Here is a 19,856-nt window from a genome sequence, read left to right on the forward strand (position 1 = left end):
ATGCAGGGCCCAAATCAAGATACTGTCAGGTCCAGGGTCTGTGAAGACTGCTTCCTGGTTTTTATAGCAGACCACTGTCCCACCGCATGTTCTGTGGTGAAGGGAGTCACTCAGGAACTCTTTTATAAGCACACCAATTCCCTTCAGGGGGACTCTGTCACTTGCTGGACTTAGTCACCTTCGGAGACCTCGCCCCTACACCCCATCGTTGGATTTCGGCATAGGAGTCTTGTGAGAACATAAACATTCAGTTTCTTACATGGAGGCCAGGCATATGCACATATAGGAGACAAGTGGGAAGCTGTACCTTCTGCTCAACTTTCTGTGAGCCTGAAACTGTTCTAAAAATAGATTCTATTTAAAGCCAAGGTTTTATAAAGGTACAGTCATCAAGGCAGCTTGAAGTTAGTGAACAGTTAGAGAGATAACCAAATTGGCCCATAAATATGCCCAGACATATATTGCTAATCCTTGGTTAAAAAAAAAAAAACAATTGAATCAGAAAAGAACCTTTTATTAAACGGAACTTGAACAAATGGTATGTCAATTTAACATAAAATAATTAACATTGAGCTTTCTTGCCCACTAGGCATAAAGAAGACAGGTCATGGACTTCCTGAGCTTTCCATCGCTGTAACAAAACACCTGACAGTCAGCTTACAAACAACCACAGTTTGCGTTGGCTCATGGTTTAAGAGTTCTCAGTCCAGGACTGATTGGCTGCTTTGCCCTAGGCTTACAATAAGGAAGGCACTATCAAATTTAAGAATGTTTGAAAGCACATAGAGATCACAAGAAACACGGGAAAGGATCCAAAAGCCCATTCTTCCCTGATGGACCTGAAACCCGGGTGATACAAGCAAGCCAGCCACATGGACAGATGAAGTCTGTGTACCCTGCACATGGGAAGAGAAAGCAAAACAGTTCATTCTTCAGACACCAGACACACCTACCACGTGGCCCATCCATGCCATCCCAGGATAGTTAGTTATTTAGGAAATGAAAATATATGCTCACACAAAAGGACGTGCACAAGGACACTCACAGAGCTTCATTTGTAATAATCCTAAACTAGAAAATCTTAATGTCCGAAAAGGTGTGGGGAAATCACAGGATGAGTATCCACACGGAATACTACTCAGCTGTAAACTATTAACACGTGCAACAAATGGATGGCTCATGAAATCATTCCCCCGGGAAGCTGAAAGACAGCGAGTCAAATGGTACTTATGACCTCGTTTATAAACATCTAGAAAAACGCAGACTACTCAGCTGTCTCCCGCGAGTGGGATTATTCTAAGAAGGGATGGAAAGGAAACCTTCGGGTAACAGGGATGTTCTTATCCTGTCTGGGGGAATCTTAACCATTGCATTAAAATATAGGGCAAAACTCGACAAATTGCACAATTGGATATGTGTGATTTATTTTAGGGAAAAAAAATCATCTTTCAATAATGCTTTTAAAGGCCTGAAATGTTCTAGCTCTGGCCCCCCAAAAAGTAATTCAGGCTAACCAAGAGTACATAAATAAATCCATAGACTCTGGCAAAATAACCAAAGCAGATCCAGGGAGGTGGGAGACTCTCATTTCTCTCAGCTAGGTAAATACAGGAAAGCCACATGGCTGCAGCATGCCAGGGCCAGGCTTGACTGTGCTGGCTCAGCACTCACTGGGAAGGTCCATTCGGTTTATGTGTCCAATAGGACATTCTGCAATTAGAATTGTAAGCGTAAGTGTAGCTAAGCTGGATGGCCTAGCATCGTTCCCTACAAAGGGAGAAGTCACTGACACGGCCCCCAGCCCCTCTGTTGACTGTACAGATGTTAACTTTACTGAACTGAAAGCATCCTCCCCCTCCTTCCTCCTCACATTATCTGGGCAATGCTTCAGCTAATAAATGACCTATTTCAAATTCTAATCAGACAATTAAATGTATTCAAAAATCTGTAATGAACAGAAATAACAATGGCAGCAATTCTAGCTTCCTTGGGAGGGGGGAATGACATGTTTGAGGCTTCAAGGATGGTTCAGTGGATAAAGTGGGAGAACCAGAATTCAGCTCCCTAGTACCCATAGGATACTGCCAGGAAGGTGTAATCCCAGCCTCAGGAACCAGAGACACAGTATCCCCAGAGGAAGCTGGATGGCTAGGCTACTTGATCCAGAGATCTTGGAGTTCAGATGATCAGATGAGAGCCCCCACTTCAAACATATTATGTGGAACACAATTAAGGAAGACTTGAACCTCTTGCCTCATGGGCAGCTGCACATGAGAAAATGCATGCACACATTATGCGTGCCACAATGACATACATTAAAAAATTAAACTTGTCAATGTCTTTCACTGAATAGTTAGACTAAACAAAAGGCATTTGCATACAACGATAGCATGTATGATTAAGACATTGAAGCACCCAAGAAAACAGTGGCCAAGAATCAAGCTGCCTGAAGTTATTTTCATTGGTATTCTTCTGGAAAAGGCACAGCAAGGATTTGCATGTATCTCTGTGTTAGAATTCCATACACTAGTGAGAAGAACAAATGACTTTTTATTAATGTACTAATTACATCTTCAGTATGTATTACTCTTCGCTAGCACAACATATAAATCCTGTTAATAAAAAGGGCAAAAATAGCTTAAAGACTGAACATAAAAGAATTAATGAAGATATTGTACCAGTGCATGACATAGTGTATGTTATTGCAGCCACAGGCTGCTTTCTTAATGTCATCTGACTGTCGAATAATCTGTAATATGCCTAGACCTCCCCGATGTGGTGAGGATATGTTGAATCTTTGTGGTTTGGGTAAATGTTGCCTTGTAGGAACGGTGAGAATTGGTGCAAAGCTACAGGGTGCAATGTGGAGACAGCAGATGGGAACATTCCATCCCTAAGAGGCACAGATGTAAAGAAAATCTATAAGAGGACATACACTTCTGTAAACATCCCACAGGTGGGAGGAACTAAACGTAAAATGCCCAAGAGAATGAATGCAAATGGCTAGGGAACCCTTCCCGATGAGTTCAACGTCATCAGCCACCAGGGAAATCCAAATTAAACTACTTTAAGCTTCTACCTCACTCTGCTCTGAATGGCCATCAGGAACACAATGACAACGAACGCTTGTGCAAATGTGATGAAGGGGCAGCTTAGATGAACTGCTGGGGAGAGTGTGCAAGTCCATGGACCCACTTTGGAAACCAGTCTTGAGAGTTCTCAACAAAAACAAACAAACAACAAAACCAACTAGGAACAGAACTGCCACATGACCCAGGTTCACCATTCCCGGGAATATACTCAAAGAACTTTATATCCTACTCCTGAGATACCTAGACACCAGTGTTTATTGCTACTCTGTTCACAACAGCCAGGATGTAGACTCAACCTAGATGTCCGTCAACCAATGAACGGATAATGAAAGTGTAGTACATATACACAGTGGAATGGTACTCAGCTGTAAACAGACAACGAAATCATAAAATTTGAAGGGAAATAAATAGAACTGAAAAAATGTTCCATGGAGTGAGGAAACTCAGGGCCAGAGTCTATCACCTTATGTTCTCTCTTGCATGCTGACCCTGGTTTTAAAAGTTTTGTTTTGTATCTACAACTAGGAACACAAGTGAAGCCAGGAAATAGAAATCGGTGTTTGGGGGGGGATAGTAAATTATGGTTGAGAGAAAGGTAGAAGGCTAACTAATGTGTGGAAAAGCCTAAGCAGAGAAAGCTATGTGAGTATAGAAGAAATCAGGGTGTGGGGGAAATGGTTAACCCAAAGGGAGGAGATATGGAAATCCATATGGAATCCTACTAGCTCAAAACTCAACCTAAAACAGTAACAAAAAACAAAAATGTGTCAGCAGAGCAGGGCACAGATGAGGGAAAAAGGAGTGTGTGGGGAAGGGGATTGAGGAAACGTGGGAAGGGAGGGGTCGGTTAAGAAAAGCCTTTAGTGCCAGCACTCAGGAGACAGAGGCAGGAGGGTCTCTGAGTTTGAGTGGAACCTAGGCTGCAAAGTGACTTTCAGCACAACCAGGGCTACACAGAGAAATCCTTTCTCAAAAACACAAAACCAGGCAGTATACAGAAAAGCCAAAGATGTATGATAAAACCTATGAACACCCAGTAAGTTAATTTCAAAATACAACCTTCAAAAGATGACTCTGAACATAAATTATTCATGGGTTAGTAGATGAAAATCTCAGTATAACATGTAGTACACGTATGTACATAAGTTTGTATAAAATATTAAAAATATTTATTTGAAACAGGATCTTGCTCTATAGCCATGGTTGATCTGACCTAGGACTTGCTATGTTTGACACTGGCCTTGAACTTGCAGTGATCCTCCTGCCTCTACCTATTGACTACTGGGATTATAGACATGCCCTGGCATTCTTAGGAAGATTAGTAACATCTTATTTCTACATAAAATAATATCAAGTGTGTATAATCATGACAAAGTCACTCTGTGTCAATACTAAAAAGAAAAGCATGTGTTCAAAAGTATAAAATATGACCAACACCAGGGGTCAGAATCAAAGAGGTCAGGATATCCAATGGCCTTGGGTGACCATATATCCCCATTCAGTGCACACTGTGTGGAGACAAAGAATTTCTGGAGAGTGGGAACGCGTGTTTGTTCTGTTACTCCCTGTTGCTCCTATCAGTAACATTGGAGCTAATTTTCCTCTTCAATAAGCTGACTCCCTTACAATCTGGTCATATTCTAGGATAGCTCCTTGTTTAAATGTGCCTATCTGAACCATTAAATACTCCCTTGAAAGCCTCCTTTGCCTTCCCCCTAATAGACAGTGAAAGCCCCACAGCTCAGCGTGACTGCTTCACCCTCCTGCAAAGTACGGAAGGCTCCTAAAGAACAACTTAGCCCCCATAATTCAGTTTAGCAAGCACCAGGCGAAGGAGATGCAGGCCTTGGGCAGGCTCTCTCATGGATCCATCACTTTTGAAGTCTAATAACTTTCCAGAACTGCAATAAAAGAATAGCAAGCCATTTTTATTTGAATAAACTTCACTTCCACGAAATGGAGAATTACCAAACTACTTCAAAGGCCATCCACTGAATCCCCCAAGGAAGGTTTTACTTTAAAATTTAGAAAAGGATTTGAACCAGTGGCTCAGAAGGGAAGACACAAAGGGTTTTATTTACAGGAAGAAACGCACTGAAGTGAAATAGAGGACAGGGTTGGAATTTCTTTACTGGTGATAGAAGAGGTCAGAGGACCCCAGAGCACCCCACAGACACCCCACATATTAGAACCACTAGGAAATAAAAACACCAAAGTGTCCCCTCCTCTTCTCTACAGATTTCTTAAGACTCGATTAACTTTTCTTGTGCTAAGGTAACAGCTAATGAGCATTTCTCTCAATCAGATATCTGGTTGCTAACCATAGGCAGCTCTCTAAATTACGTTAATGAGAGAGCAAGATGACAGGGGAAAGTCACGTGGGTAACAGCAAAGGGCTGGGTCAGGGAAAATGAGAAGAATCAGAGAAATGACTCTGAGAGGTCTCCCCGCGCAGCGCCTCAGCTCACTGCACCATCCTCTCTCAACAGTGTGTGTTCAGGTCCTAGTTGGCCAATGAAGAGAGGACGTTCTAAATGAGGGTGATAACACGAGGCTTAAAAAATATTTTAAATAAGATGATTTTAAGGTCATCAATTCCAGGGATGGAAGAAAACATTTTAGGAGCAGAAACAATAGAACTTGATTTGTTATGACTTAGGGAATGGTTCATAGGATGAAGAGGATGAAACGGAAACTACAAGGACTACAGGAGCTGTAACTGCTTTTCTGAGAGCTGACTTTAGTGTCTCCATATTGTCTTCTGTTCTAGTTAGCTTTCAGTTGCTGTGACAAACAACATGTGCAAAAACAACTTAGAGGAGAAAAAGGACATTTGCAGATCATAGTCTATCAGAGAAATCAGGGTAAGAACTGAAGCAGGAAACATAGAGGGGCACCTCTCCCCTCCTGTTCCTCTTCCTCTTCCTCTTCCTCCCCCCTCTGCTTCTCTGTCTCTACCTTTCTGTTTTTGTTCTGTCTCTCTGTCTCTGCACCTCTCTCTCTCTCTCTCTCTCTCTCTCTCTCTCTCTCTCTCTCTCTCTCTCTCTCTCTGATTCATGCTCAGTTAGCTTTCCTATACATCCCGGGGTTATTGACTCGCAGGAGGCTGACCTACCATATCAATTGTCAATTAAGAATATTTTTTACAAACATGGTCATAGGCCAATCTGCTTGAATCAATTCTTTTTTTTTTTTTTTGTATTTTTTTTTTATTAACTTGAGTATTTCTTATGTACATTTGGCAAACATCACCTTCCCTCCCCCCCTTCCTTATGGGTGTTCCCTCCCCACCCTCCCCCATTGCCGCCCCCGACAGTCTAGTTCACTGGGGGTTCAGTCTTAGCAGGACCCAGGGCTTCCCCTTCCACTGGTGCTCTTACTAGGATATTCATTGCTACCTATGAGGTCAGAGTCCAGGGTCAGTCCATGTATAGTCTTTAGGTAGTGGCTTAGTCCTGGAAGCTCTGGTTGTTGGCATTGTTGTACATATGGAGTCTCAAGCCCCTTCAAGCTCTTCCAGTTCATTCTCTGATTCCTTCAACGGGGGTCCCGTTCTCAGTTCAGTGGTTTGCTGCTGGCATTCGCCTCTGTATTTGCTGTATTCTGTCTGTGTCTCTCAGGTTCGATCTACATCCGGCTCCTGTCGGTCTGCACTTCTTTGCTTCATCCATCTTGTCTAATTGGGTGGCTGTATATGTATGGGCCACATGTGGGGCAGGCTCTGAATGGGTGTTCCTTCAGTCTCTGTTTTAATCTTTGCCTCTCTCTTCCCTGCCAAGGGTATTCTTGTTCCCCTTTTAAAGAAGGAGTGAAGCCTTCACATTTTGATCATCCGTCTTGAGTTTCATTTGTTCTAGGCATCTAGGGTAATTCAAGCATTTGGGCTAATAGCCACTTATCAGTGAGTGCATACCATGTATGTCTTTCTGTGATTAGGTTAGCTCCTCAGAATGATATTTTCCAGTTCCAACCATTTGCCTCTGAATTTCATAAAGTCGTTGTTTTTGATAGCTGAGTAATATTCCATTGTGTAGATGTACCACATTTTTTCTGTATCCATTCCTCTGTTGAAGGGCATCTGGGTTCTTTCCAGCTTCTGGCTATTATAAATAAGGCTACGATGAACATAGTGGAGCACGTGTCTTTTTTATACCTTGGGGCATCTTTTGGGTATATGCCCAAGAGAGGTATAGCTGGATCCTCAGGCAGTTCAATGTCCAATTTTCTGAGAAACCTCCAGACTGATTTCCAGAATGGTTGTACCAGTCTGCAACCCCACCAACAATGGAGGAGTGTTCCTCTTTCTCCGCATCCTCGCCAGCATTTGCTGTCACCTGAGTTTTTGATCTTAGCCATTCTCACTGGTGTGAGGTGAAATCTCAGGGTTGTTTTGATTTGCATTTCCCTGATGACTAAAGATGTTGAACATTTCTTTAGGTGTTTCTCAGCCATTCGGCATTCCTCAGCTGTGAATTCTTTGTTTAGCTCTGAACCCCATTTTTTAATAGGGTTATTTGTCTCCCTGCGGTCTAACTTTTTGAGTTCTTTGTATATTTTGGATATAAGCCGTCTATCAGTTGTAGGATTGGTAAAGATCTTTTCCCAATCTGTTGGTTGCCGTTTTGTCCGGACCACAGTGTCCTTTGCCTTACAGAAGCTTTGTAGTTTTATGAGATCCCATTTGTCGATTCTTGATCTTAGAGCATAAGCCATTGGTGTTTTGTTCAGGAAATTTTTTCCAGTGCCCATGTGTTCCAGATGCTTCCCTAGTTTTTCTTCTATTAGTTTGAGTGTGTCTGGTTTGATGTGGAGGTCCTTGATCCACTTGGACTTAAGCTTTGTACAGGGTGATAAGCATGGATCGATCTGCATTCTTCTACATGTTGACCTCCAGTTGAACCAGCACCATTTGCTGAAAATGCTATCTTTTTTCCATTGGATGGATTTGGCTCCTTTGTCAAAAATCAAGTGACCATAGGTGTGTGGGTTCATTTCTGGGTCTTCAATTCTATTCCATTGGTCTATCTGTCTGTCTCTGTACCAATACCATGCAGTTTTTATCACTATTGCTCTGTAATACTGCTTGAGTTCAGGGATAGCGATTCCCCCAGAAGTCCTTTTATTGTTGAGCATAGTTTTAGCTATCCTGGGTTTTTTGTTATTCCAGATGAATTTGCAAATTGTTCTGTCTAACTCTTTGAAGAATTGGATTGGTATTTTGATGGGGATTGCATTGAATCTGTAGATCGCTTTTTGCAGAATGGCCATTTTTACTATATTAATCCTGCCAATCCATGAGCATGGGAGATCTTTCCATCTTCTGAGGTCTTCTTCAATTTCTTTCTTCAGAGTCTTGAAGTTCTTGTTGTACAAATCTTTTTACTTGCTTGGTTAAAAGTCACACCGAGGTACTTTATATTATTTGGGTCTATTATGAAGGGTGTCGTTTCCCTAATTTCTTTTCGGCTTGTTTCTCTTTTTGTGTAGAGGAAGGCTACTGATTTATTTGAGTTAATTTTATACCCAGCCACTTCGCTGAAGTTGTTTATCAGTTTTGGTAGTTCTCTGGTGGAACTTTTGGGATCACTTAAATATACTATCATATCATCTGCAAATAGTGATATTTTGACTTCTTCTTTTTCGATCTGTATCCCCTTGTCCTCCTTTTGTTGTCTGATTGCTCTGGCTAGAACTTCAAGAACTATATTGAATAAGTAGGGAGAGAGTGGGCAGCCTTGTCTAGTCCCTGATTTTAGTGGGATTGCTTCAAGTTTCTCTCCATTTAGTTTAATGTTAGCCACTGGTTTGCTGTATATGGCTTTTACTATGTTTAGGTATGGGCCTTGGATTCCTATTCTTTCCAGGACTTTTTATCATGAAGGGTGTTGAATTTTGTCAAATGCTTTCTCAGCATCTAATGAAATGATCATGTGGTTTTGTTCTTTCAGTTTGTTTATATAATGGATCACGTTGATGGTTTTCCAGATATTAAACCATCCCTGCATGCCTGGGATGAAGCCTACTTGATCATGGTGGATGATTGTTTTGATGTGCTCTTGGATTCGGTTTGCCAGAATTTTGTTGAGTATTTTTGCGTCATGTTCATAAGGGAAATTGGTCTGAAGTTCTCTTTCTTTGTTGGGTCTTTGTGTGGTTTAGGTATAAGAGTAATTGTGGCTTCATAGAAGGAGTTCGGTAGTGCTCCATCTGTTTCAATTTTGTGGAATAGTTTGGATAATATTGGTATGAGGTCTTCTATGAAGGTCTGATAGAATTCTGCACTAAACCCGTCTGGACCTGGGCTCTTTTTTGGTTGGGAGACCTTTAATGACTGCTTCTATTTCCTTAGGAGTTATGGGGTTGTTTAACTGGTTTATCTGTTCCTGATTTAACTTGTATTGGTATCTGTCTAGGAAATTGTCCATTTCCTGCAGATTATCAAGTTTTGTTGAGTATAGGCTTTTATAGTAAGATCTGATGATATTTTGAATTTCCTCTGAATCTGTAGTTATGTCTCCCTTTCATTTCTGATTTTGTTAATTTGGACACACTCTCTGTGTCCTCTCGTTAGTCTGGCTAAGGGTTTATCTATCTTGTTGATTTTCTCAAAGAACCAACTTTTGGTTCTGTTGATTCTTTCTATGGTCCTTTTTGTTTCTACTTGGTTGATTTCAGCTCTGAGTTTGATTATTTCCTGCCTTCTACTCCTCCTGGGTGTATTTGCTTCTTTTTGTTCTAGAGCGTTTAGGTGTGCTGTCAAGCTGCTGACATATGCTCTTTCCTGTTTCTTTCTGCAGGCACTCAGCGCTATAAGTTTTCCTCTTAGCACAGCTTTCATTGTGTCCATAAGTTTGGGTATGTTGTACCTTCATTTTCATTAAATTCTAAAAAGTTTTTAATTTCTTTCTTTATTTCTTCCTTGACCAGGTTATCATTGAGTAGAGCATTGTTCAATTTCCACGTATATGTGGGCATTCTTCCCTTATTGTTATTGAAGACCAGCTTTAGGCCGTGGTGGTCCGATAGCACGCATGGGATTATTTCTATCTTTCTGTACCTGTTGAGGCCTGTTTTTTGACCAATTATATGGTCAATTTTGAGAAAGTACCATGAGGAGCTGAGAAGAAGGTATATCCTTTGGCATTAGGGTAGAACGTTCTATAAATATCCGTTAAGTCCATTTGGCTCATGACTTCTCTTAGTCTGTCTACGTCTCTGTTTAATTTCTGTTTCCATGATCTGTCCATTGATGAGAGTGGGGTGTTGAAGTCTCCTACTATTATTGTGTGAGGTGCAATGTGTGTTTTGAGCTTTAGTAAGGTTTCTTTTACGTATGTAGGTGCCCTTGTATTTGGGGCATAGATATTTAGGATTGAGAGTTCATCTTGGTGGATTTTTCCTTTGATAAATATAAAGTGTTCTTCCTTATCTTTTTTGATGACTTTTAGTTGAAAATTGACTTTATTTGATATTAGAATGGCTACTCCAGCTTGCTTCTTCCGACCATTTGCCTGGAAAGTTGTTTTCCAGCCTTTCACTCTGAGGTAGTGTCTGTCTTTGTCTCTGAGGTGTGTTTCCTGTAGGCAGCAGAATGCAGGGTCCTCGTTGCGTATCCAGTTTGTTAATTTATGTCTTTTTATTGGGGAGTTGAGGCCATTGATGTTGAGAGATATTAAGGAATAGTGATTATTGCTTCCTGTTATATTCATACGTGGATGTGTTATGTTTGTGTGCTTTTCTTCTCTTTGTTTTGTTGCCAAAACGATTAGTTTGCCTCTTCTTGGGTATAGCTTGCCTCCTTATGTTGGGCTTTACCATTTATTATCCTTTGTAGTGCTGGATTTGTAGAAAGATATTGTGTAAATTTGGTTTTGTCATGGAATATCTTGGTTTCTCCATCTATGTTAATTGAGAGTTTTGCAGGATACAGTAGCCTGGGCTGGCATTTGTGTTCTCTTAGGGTCTGTATGACATCAGTCCAGGATCTTCTGGCCTTCATAGTTTCTGGCGAAAAGTCTGGTGTGATTCTGATAGGTCTGCCTTTTATATGTTACTTGACCTTTTTCCCTTACTGCTTTTAATATTCTTTCCTTATTTTGTGCGTTTGGAGTTTTGACTATTATGTGACGGGAGGTGTTTCTTTTCTGGTCCAATCTATTTGGAGTTCTGTAGGCTTCTTGTATGCCTATGGGTATCTCTTTTTTTAGGTTAGGGAAGTTTTCTTCTATGATTTTGTTGAAGATATGTACTGGTCCTTTGAGCAGAGAGTCTTCACTCTCTTCTATACCTATTATCCTTAGGTTTGATCTTCTCATTGAGTCCTGGATTTCCTGTATGTTTTGGACCAGTAGCTTTTTCCGCTTTACATTATCTTTGACAGTTGAGTCAATGATTTCTATGGAATCTTCTGCTTGAGATTCTCTCTTCCATCTCTTGTATTCTGTTGGTAAAGCTTGTATCTACAGCTCCTTGTCTCTTCTTTTGGTTTTCTATATCCAGGGTTGTTTCCATGTGTTCTTTCTTGATTGCTTCTATTTCCATTTTTAATTCCTTCCACTGTTTGATTGTGTTTTCCTTTAATTCTTTCAGGGATTTTTGTGTCTCCTCTCTATGGGCTTTACTTGTTTATTTATGTTTTCCTGGGAATTTTTTCATGCATTTTTACATTCCTCTCTGTAGGCTTTACTTGTTCTCTAAGGAGTTCATCATGTCTTTTCTTGAAGTTCTCCAGCATCATGATCAAATATGATTTTTGAATCTAGATCTTGCTTTTCTGGTGTGTTTGGATATTCCATGTTTGTTTTGATGGGAGAATTGGGTCTGATGGTGCCATGTAGTCTTGGTTTCTGTTGCTTGGGTTCCTGCGCTTTGCCTCTCGCCATCAAATTATCTCTAGTGTTACTTTGTTCTGCTATTTCTGACAGTGGCTAAACTGTCCATAGGCCTGTGTCAGGAGTGCTGTAGACCTGTTTTCCTCTCTTTCAGTCAATTTATGGGGACAGAGTGTTCTGCTTTTTGGCGCAGTAGTTTTTCCTTTCTACAGGTCTTCAGTTGTTCCTGTGGACCTGTGCCTTGAGTTCACCAGGCAGGTCACTTGCAGCAGAAAAGTTGGTCTTACCTGTGGCCCCGAGGCTCTGTTCGCCGACTGGTTCTGCCCACGGGCTCTCCCGTGGCAGCGACCAGGAAGATCTGCGAGCCTCTTCCGGGGAGCCTCCGTGCACCAGGGTTCCAGATGGCCTCGTGTTTTCCTCTGGAATCAGTAATGTGTGCAGAGAGCAGTCTCTTCTGGTTTTGAGAGGTGTCTGCCTCTCTGAAGGTTTAGCTCTCCCTCCCACGGATTTGGGGGGTGCAGAGAACTGTTTACCCGGTCTGTTTCCTTCAGGTTCCGGCGGTGTCTCAGGCAGGGCTCCTGCTGCTCCTGGGCCCTCCCCCACAGGAACCCAGAGGCCTTGTACAGTTTCCTCTTGGGTCAGGGATGTGGGCAGGGGTGGGCAGTGTTGGTGGTCTCTTCCGCTCTGCAGCCTCAGGAGTGCCCACCCGACCAGGCAGTAAGGTATCTCTCCCACGGGTTCTGGGAGCAGAGAGAGTTGAATCAATTCTTAACTGAGGTTGCCTCTTTCCAAACGACTCCATTAAGGACATTCATCTTTTCTTTCTGTCTACAGACATGCTCTTTTCTTTTTCTTCATTTTTTATTAAATATATATTTATTTTTGATCAATAGTTTAGAATTGTAATACAGAGTGGAAATAAAGGCAAATGTACCGATGGCTTCAAATTCATGGCATGTTACTTGTCGAAAACCAAGAGAAATACAATCAATATCCCCAGGAACTCTTGGAAATTCCTTAATGGATGTTCTTGACTCCTATACCATGGCTTGCTTTCTGTTCCCACCAGAGTTTACAAATGTAGTTCTAGTTGTCTACACCCCGCCTGTTGCCCACTCCTATCTTCCAAAGTCCTAAATAAACAGCCATTTCACCAACTCAGCTCTCACAGACCACCAGGGTGCCTGCCGACACCCATAGCTTTGCTTCCGTGGAGCAGCACCTGAGTCTCTGAAGAGTTTCCCACTGTGTGTCTGCTCTCAGCCAAGCTTCTTCTTTGCGGCCTGCACATCCTGACTATCCTTTTCCACCCTCTAGCTCTGACTCATCTTCATCCAATTCTCACTGACATTTCTTCTGAATTTATTTCCAACATTATCTTCATTTCTCTAGCAAATGACCACATTTGCCTCCATAACTATCTCAGAATTCTATGACTCAAATTCTCCACTTACAACAAGGTGCTGTCCTTAGAACTGCTTCTAAGTAATTCTGCCAGCTTCCAAAAGTTGACAGGACAAAAGCCACGTCTCACCAAACCTCCACCTTACTCCCCTGCTTCTGTATAATCCAAGAGATCTGTATCTTCTTCCAGTGGATGTCAGATTTGACTCACCACTTTTCCTCGGCACCAATTTTTTAAACATCCATTCTTCGGAGTAACACTTCACCCTTCTCAGTGCAACTACTTTAACAAGTCTTTGTTTTATGCATTGACTTATTCAACAGAAAACTATGCAATGTTTACCATGTAATAAACATGCCAGGCACTGGAGACACAGACAAAGCAGGCATGATCACTGTCCTCGCTCCCCTCTGATTGTCTGATTACAATCTGACTGAGTGTTAAAGTATGTTAACACATTGCTGGGATCACTTTAATAAATAATACAAGGATATGTAGGTTATTAGAGAAAATGGTCAAGGAAATGGCCTAATGCAGGATGTCAGAAAAGGCATTTGTGAGAGATGGGTGCAGTAGGTCAGACAGTGGGATCTGAGGAAAGACAGAGTCAGAGAAGACTGGCGGGCAGGTTCGGTGCTCCCGGAAATCCTAGCCGTGACCCAAGCAGTAACTAGTAACATTAAAGACAAGAAGATTGGCAGCTGTCTCCTCTCTCCTCTTCTCCCTTCCTCTCTCCCTTCTCCTCTTCTCTGAGTTCATAAAGTACACAGATTATTATAACTATTGATTTTAGATGTTAGCTTGGACCAGGCCACCAGATAGGCAGATATTTAGTTAAACATTATCCTGTTATCCCAGATATTTCTCTCTGGAACATGGTTTTGGATGAACTGAATTTTGAGCTTGGCACACCAGATAATACAGACTTTCCCTACACCTTGCATTGTGCCTCCACGCAATAAGTTGAAGGTACACCTAGAACAAAAAGGTTAACCATTTCTCCAAGTTAAGAAATGTCCCTCCTGTCCATTGACTTTAAAGCAGGCATTGACTTCTACTACCTTCAGGCTCAACATGGAATGTTGCCTTTTTCTCAAGACTGGGTTGCCCTCTGCTTGGAGCACACTATCAACTCTCTTAGTCCTCAGAGCCCCCAAGACTCAAATGCAAGTACATGTCAGCTTTTCCTAACTTTCTTTACTCTGCCAGCATACATTTACACAGCCTAGGAAAATGGTATGTGTGATCATGTGAGTCTACTCCTAATAAGTAATACAAGCAAAGCTAGCGTGTGCATGTGTCCTGTGCACACACGAATGTGCAGACGGGTGAAGTGGAAGCTTAAGGGCTCTTTGGAAAGTCAGTTGTGTTGGATGGTGTTATGCTGGGGCAAACACATGGAGTGCTTTCCTAAAATGGACATAGGTGAAGGGCTAAGGTGGACTCCTAAAGGAACATTTCCTAAAGCAGACAGAAAGTGAAAAGACGCTCTGCTAAAGCGAGCACGTGAAACGACAAGTGATGAAGGATTCTTCACAAGTATTGACCCACCTTACATTGTAAAGCTGAGCTCCTTTGTTGGACACCATAGAGAGAAATGCACCAAAAAACTTCTGGTGTTGTGCCTAGGCGTCACCATTTCTGTGGAGTCTGTGGGCTGTTTGGCAGAGTGATATCAGCTGAGACAGACACACGTGCTGAGGCAAAACACGTGCTGGGGCAAGACCCGTGGAGGACACGTGAGTATAAATAGAACTTGACGGACAGTGAGAAGGCCAAGCTTGGCTTGCTGGTACAGCTCACTGCTCAACACTTGTGGGTCTTGTATCTTCATTGATCTTTGCTTCCCTGAGAGAGGCACAGTTGAGAACTTCTCCTGGAGTTCCTACTGGTCCCTCCTGCTGACTTGTGCTGAGGCTGAGGCCTGGCTGACTCTGCTAGGCAGGACCTCTGCTGCTCATTCATGTTTGCTATCCCAACTCTACCAAACTGGACTGCTGGTGTATCCATGAAGTGTTTGCGAGCGATTGAGCTGCCATTGCTCACCTAAGAACTAAACTGCTGATTTCCTGACCACACAGATGGGAGTTGCTCCAAAGAACCATTCTAAACAGGTCCAATTCACCCTTGTCCTTTCTTTCCACTACCTCTGGTGGGTAGTTTGCTAAAAGAGAGGTTAAAGTGTTTAAGAGCTATCATTTAAAGTAGGATTTGAAAAAATTAAAGTTACACATGGGTGCTTGTGCCTGTGGGTCCTACTGTATTTGTCCCTCTGGAGAAGCTTGACAAGTTCAGTTATCAGACCTTTAATGCAATTGTCCAAGGCCATTCCTCCTATCATTCTCATGTTAATTCACTGTTTAAAGAATGGGAAAAGTAGATTGAGTATGCCTTTAAATAGATTTGTAGGAAATTTTTGGTCTTTATTTTGGGAGAACATCTAGAGGCATTTATGAAGATAGAAAGGGAGAAATACATCAAGAAATACATGGAGAGATGGCTCGGTGGTTAAGAGCACTGACTGCTCTTCCAGAGGTCCTGAGTTCAATTCCCAGCAACTACATGGTGGCTCATAACCATCTGTAATTGGATCTGATGCCCTCTTCTGGTGTGTCTGAAGATAGCTACAGTGTACTTATATTTAATAAATAAATTAAAAAAAAAAGATCAAAAATCATGGTAGGTAAAACATTTCACTCGAAGCAGGGGGATTAGTGACTTTTGCTTTGGGGAAGGTATGGTAGGCTAGAGAGGAAGGGATAAGGTAAGGAAGAAGAGAAAAGAGGGCTCATTAATATGGTGGAAAGGAAGATAGGTCCTGTAAGAAACAGACACGAGAGAACAGGTTGATCCCAGACTTAGGCAGCTATAAAGATGCCAACATCAGAGGTTCATCATTAGGCCCTGTAGGTGATACCATAGAAGGCTCCAAGGTGTTCTCTCCTCCTCACACGAAAGGTACTTGATTGACACCTCAGGTGGCCTTCCCAGTCATGAGTCTTTCCCAAGACCAAGGTAGGAAATATTAATTGGTTTAATCTAATCATTGTAATTGCATTATTTTTTCCTGATGCGTTTAGGCATGGATGGATGGCAGAACCATGACTCTGAAACAGAGGTCAAGCTCCAAAGGGAATATTTTAGAGGGGAACTGGGGAGATGGCTCACATAGTAAGATGTCTGCTGTGTAAGCATGAAGACCAATCTTCCATCCACAGATCCCAAGGATAGTGCCAGGCATGGTGGCCTGTGCCTGTCACCTCACTGCTGCCAAGGCAAAAAACAGAAGGGTCCCTGGGGCTCAGTGATCTGTCAACCTAGCTTAGTCATCAAGATTTGGGTCTCAGCAAATGAGATAGGCTGCTCCTGAGTAATGACACGAGAAAGCCAGCCCCTGCCTAAGCAGACACACACCCCACATGTAAACATGAACATACATAAAACCCCACGTAAAAATTAGAAAACATGCAATGAAAGGAACTAACTGTATAGGGTGATTATAAAAATCATAAGTACATGTACATAAATAAATGCTTAATCTGCCCTCACACACAACACACAACACACACAAGAGAAAATTTTAATAGATCAATCCTAGAATGTTCCCCTTACTGCTATTCATATGTAAGAAGATAATTTCCTTCTGATTTTCATTTGTTTAAAACATCCAGGTTTCCTGTTATTTACAGCCCAAGGCAAGAGAACTGAACCAGGGGTTGCTTGCCAGAAGCCTGATGAAAGAAATGTATAAAAACTGATGGAAATATACGGGTTTAATATATTCCTGACTGAAAATTTTATGATGCATAACATATTTTTTCAAGCAATCCTACCACATTATTTCCCAGAACATAATTTGTTAATCTATTTAAATATCTATTAGCTAATAAAACTGCAAGATACTTATTATGTATGTTTTAATGTCCTTGAAAAGTAAATAATGAATGACATTAAAAATCATTTTACATCGGCAACTTTTTAATGTCTGTATATTGCTGGTTAATAAACAGGAAGGCTGTACGAGGCGTGAAATTTGTCCTAACCCACTTTATTCCTAAAATTATAACACAATTCCCCAAGTATTTTGATTAAATTTTTCTATACCTCTGAGGACATCTTCCCATTTTCTTTAATAGGGGTAGAATGTTGTTCACATTCTATTAGCAACATATATTCCTAAACTAAATTAGTTCTTGTACAATCCTAATAATTAGAGAAATAATGACATCACTGTTTTCTAAGTACTGAACTCAACAACCTGCTTACATGGTTTCGACCTCAGACTCCCCAGGGTTTCAGATAAGAAGCCAAGACTTAGCTTGAGAGGAAGCCAGCTCTACTTGCAAAGCCATCTGATGGCGACACAGTTAAGCCCTGTGCATCCCATACATAATAACTGATAGGATAAAATGAGAGCAAAGAGGTCTGGTACCTTGGCAGGCCCATGACAAGGTGTACCCCTAAGAAGTTATACCACACAGCAGATCTGATGTAAGAAGTTTATGGGGCAGGAGGGAATTCGAGAGGGAGAAGGAAGGGGAGGGAGAGAGGAAGAGGGAAGGGGAGAGGAATGGGAGAGGGAGACAGAACAAGAGAGAGAGGGCAGAAAGAGAAACATGGGAGAGAATGAGGAAAGAGACACTCGGCAGAGAGAGAGAGGGGAAAGGAAAAGGGAGGAGAGAGAGAACAAGAGCAACAGACAATGAGAGAGAGCGAGAGCGCGAGAGGGAGCTGGAGTGGCTGGGACCTTTTCTTCAGCAAGCACCTGACAGTGGCAGGTGATGATGTTGGCCACTGCTAGGTCCCTGAGGGCAGGAGGATAGAATCACCTATTTACCAGCAATAATTAAAGATCCAGCCTCAAAATCGTTTTATAAAGAGATTGACATCTTTTCTTATGTTTTATAAAAAATAATTTTATATAACATATTCTGATTGTCTTTACAAGTATTTAATACTCTTGTATACTGAAGTAAATACAGAGCAACACAGATTGAATTCAATGTTTTTCTTTTTTTTAAAAAAAAGAGAGGGCGAAGGGAGAAAGAAAGAGAGAGAGAGAGAGAGAGAGAGAGAGAGAGAGAGAGAGAGAGAGAGAGAACATGAAGTTTCATGAGGAGGGAGGTTGAGGTAAATCAGGGGGAGGGTAAATATCAGCAAACAACACTGCATGAAAATCTCAAAGAATTAATAAAACATTTAAAAAGTACTGCTGAGGTGGGAGGTAAATTCATCATATTTGTTTATGAAACACTCCTTGGCCCTTCTATACATCAAACATTATGATATAGTTTGATGTTGGTCTACCAAAGTCCATTTAAATAGTTGGTTCATAATTCATTTAGAATCATTTTTCTTAGAACATCTTTTTTAAAATCTCTCGCACTTTAAGCCTACTGAAAGAATTAAAAAAAAATCTCAGTCCTTGTGTGAAATCTTTAGAAGATGTGTTACTGTGAACTGCTTTAATGAATGTCAAACTTATTGTCTTCCGTGGAGATTTTCCCTAATTACTAAATTGATTATAATAAACTAAGCTCTACAGTGACATATTTACTGTGAGAGCTGATAGCTTTTATATGGGTGGGTCCTGAACTGTGAGCGTTAATGAAGCGTAAGTGCTCCACACACAGCCAGAGACCCTTCCTTGCTGCAGAGCAAAGAAACAGTGTTCACTTGATTCCAAAACAGTGTTTATGCTGAGAGTGTGGAATCCAAAGTTTCTGTTGCAGGGCTCTCAATTCTCAGGATTAGCACATTGTTTATTATCAAAAATAAGCATTCCATTTTAGAGGAGACACTGCCTGTGACATACGTGAAAATCTACCAAAAAGCAATTACACCCATTTTATCACCAGAGACTTTTAAGGTAGCCTGGACTACTGGAATCTTAACAAGCTACGTCAGAAAATCATTTCCAATATGGCTATTAAAGGGTGATGGGTGATTAATTGAACATGATCCCATTGGGAAGAGGAGTAAATAAAGGGGTTCAGTGACCCCAAATCCTTTCCCAGAATATAAAAATGAGGTTTATGTTTAAATAGATGGCAAGTGTTGTGGTCCCTCCCATTCATTGACCATCGTTGTCTTAGCCCAGGTTTGCCCTGCAGGGTAGTCTGGTAAACCACCACCTGTTAGCCACTGAACAGTTAGCCTCCCTTTCGTGGACAACAGTCCCTATCTTGGAGAATGGACATCCCTGTAGTTCAACATAAAGACAGTCCCTAGCCTCATGCCTTCAGCAAGACTGACAGGAGATGAGAGCAAAGGGGCCAAGCAGGTTTTCCCCCCTTTTCTTTAGTTACCTGGACAGCCCAAGTGAGGGAAGAGTTGATGCTTTTCTGATTGCTTGTTTCAGTTTGAGTTTTATTTAGTAAATGTATGTAGATCACTGTTTCCTTGGCTGGGTTCTCTCAATCCATTTGCTTAAGCTGAAAATAAAATCTTGCTTACATTTAAGTACCAACCAAAAAAAATAGCATTTAAAATTGTAAAACATAATTTACAAATTATAAACACAGAGAA

Source organism: Rattus rattus, chromosome 2 (genome assembly GCF_011064425.1).
Source record: "Rattus rattus isolate New Zealand chromosome 2, Rrattus_CSIRO_v1, whole genome shotgun sequence".
In the NCBI taxonomy this organism is placed as follows: Eukaryota; Metazoa; Chordata; class Mammalia; order Rodentia; family Muridae; genus Rattus; species Rattus rattus.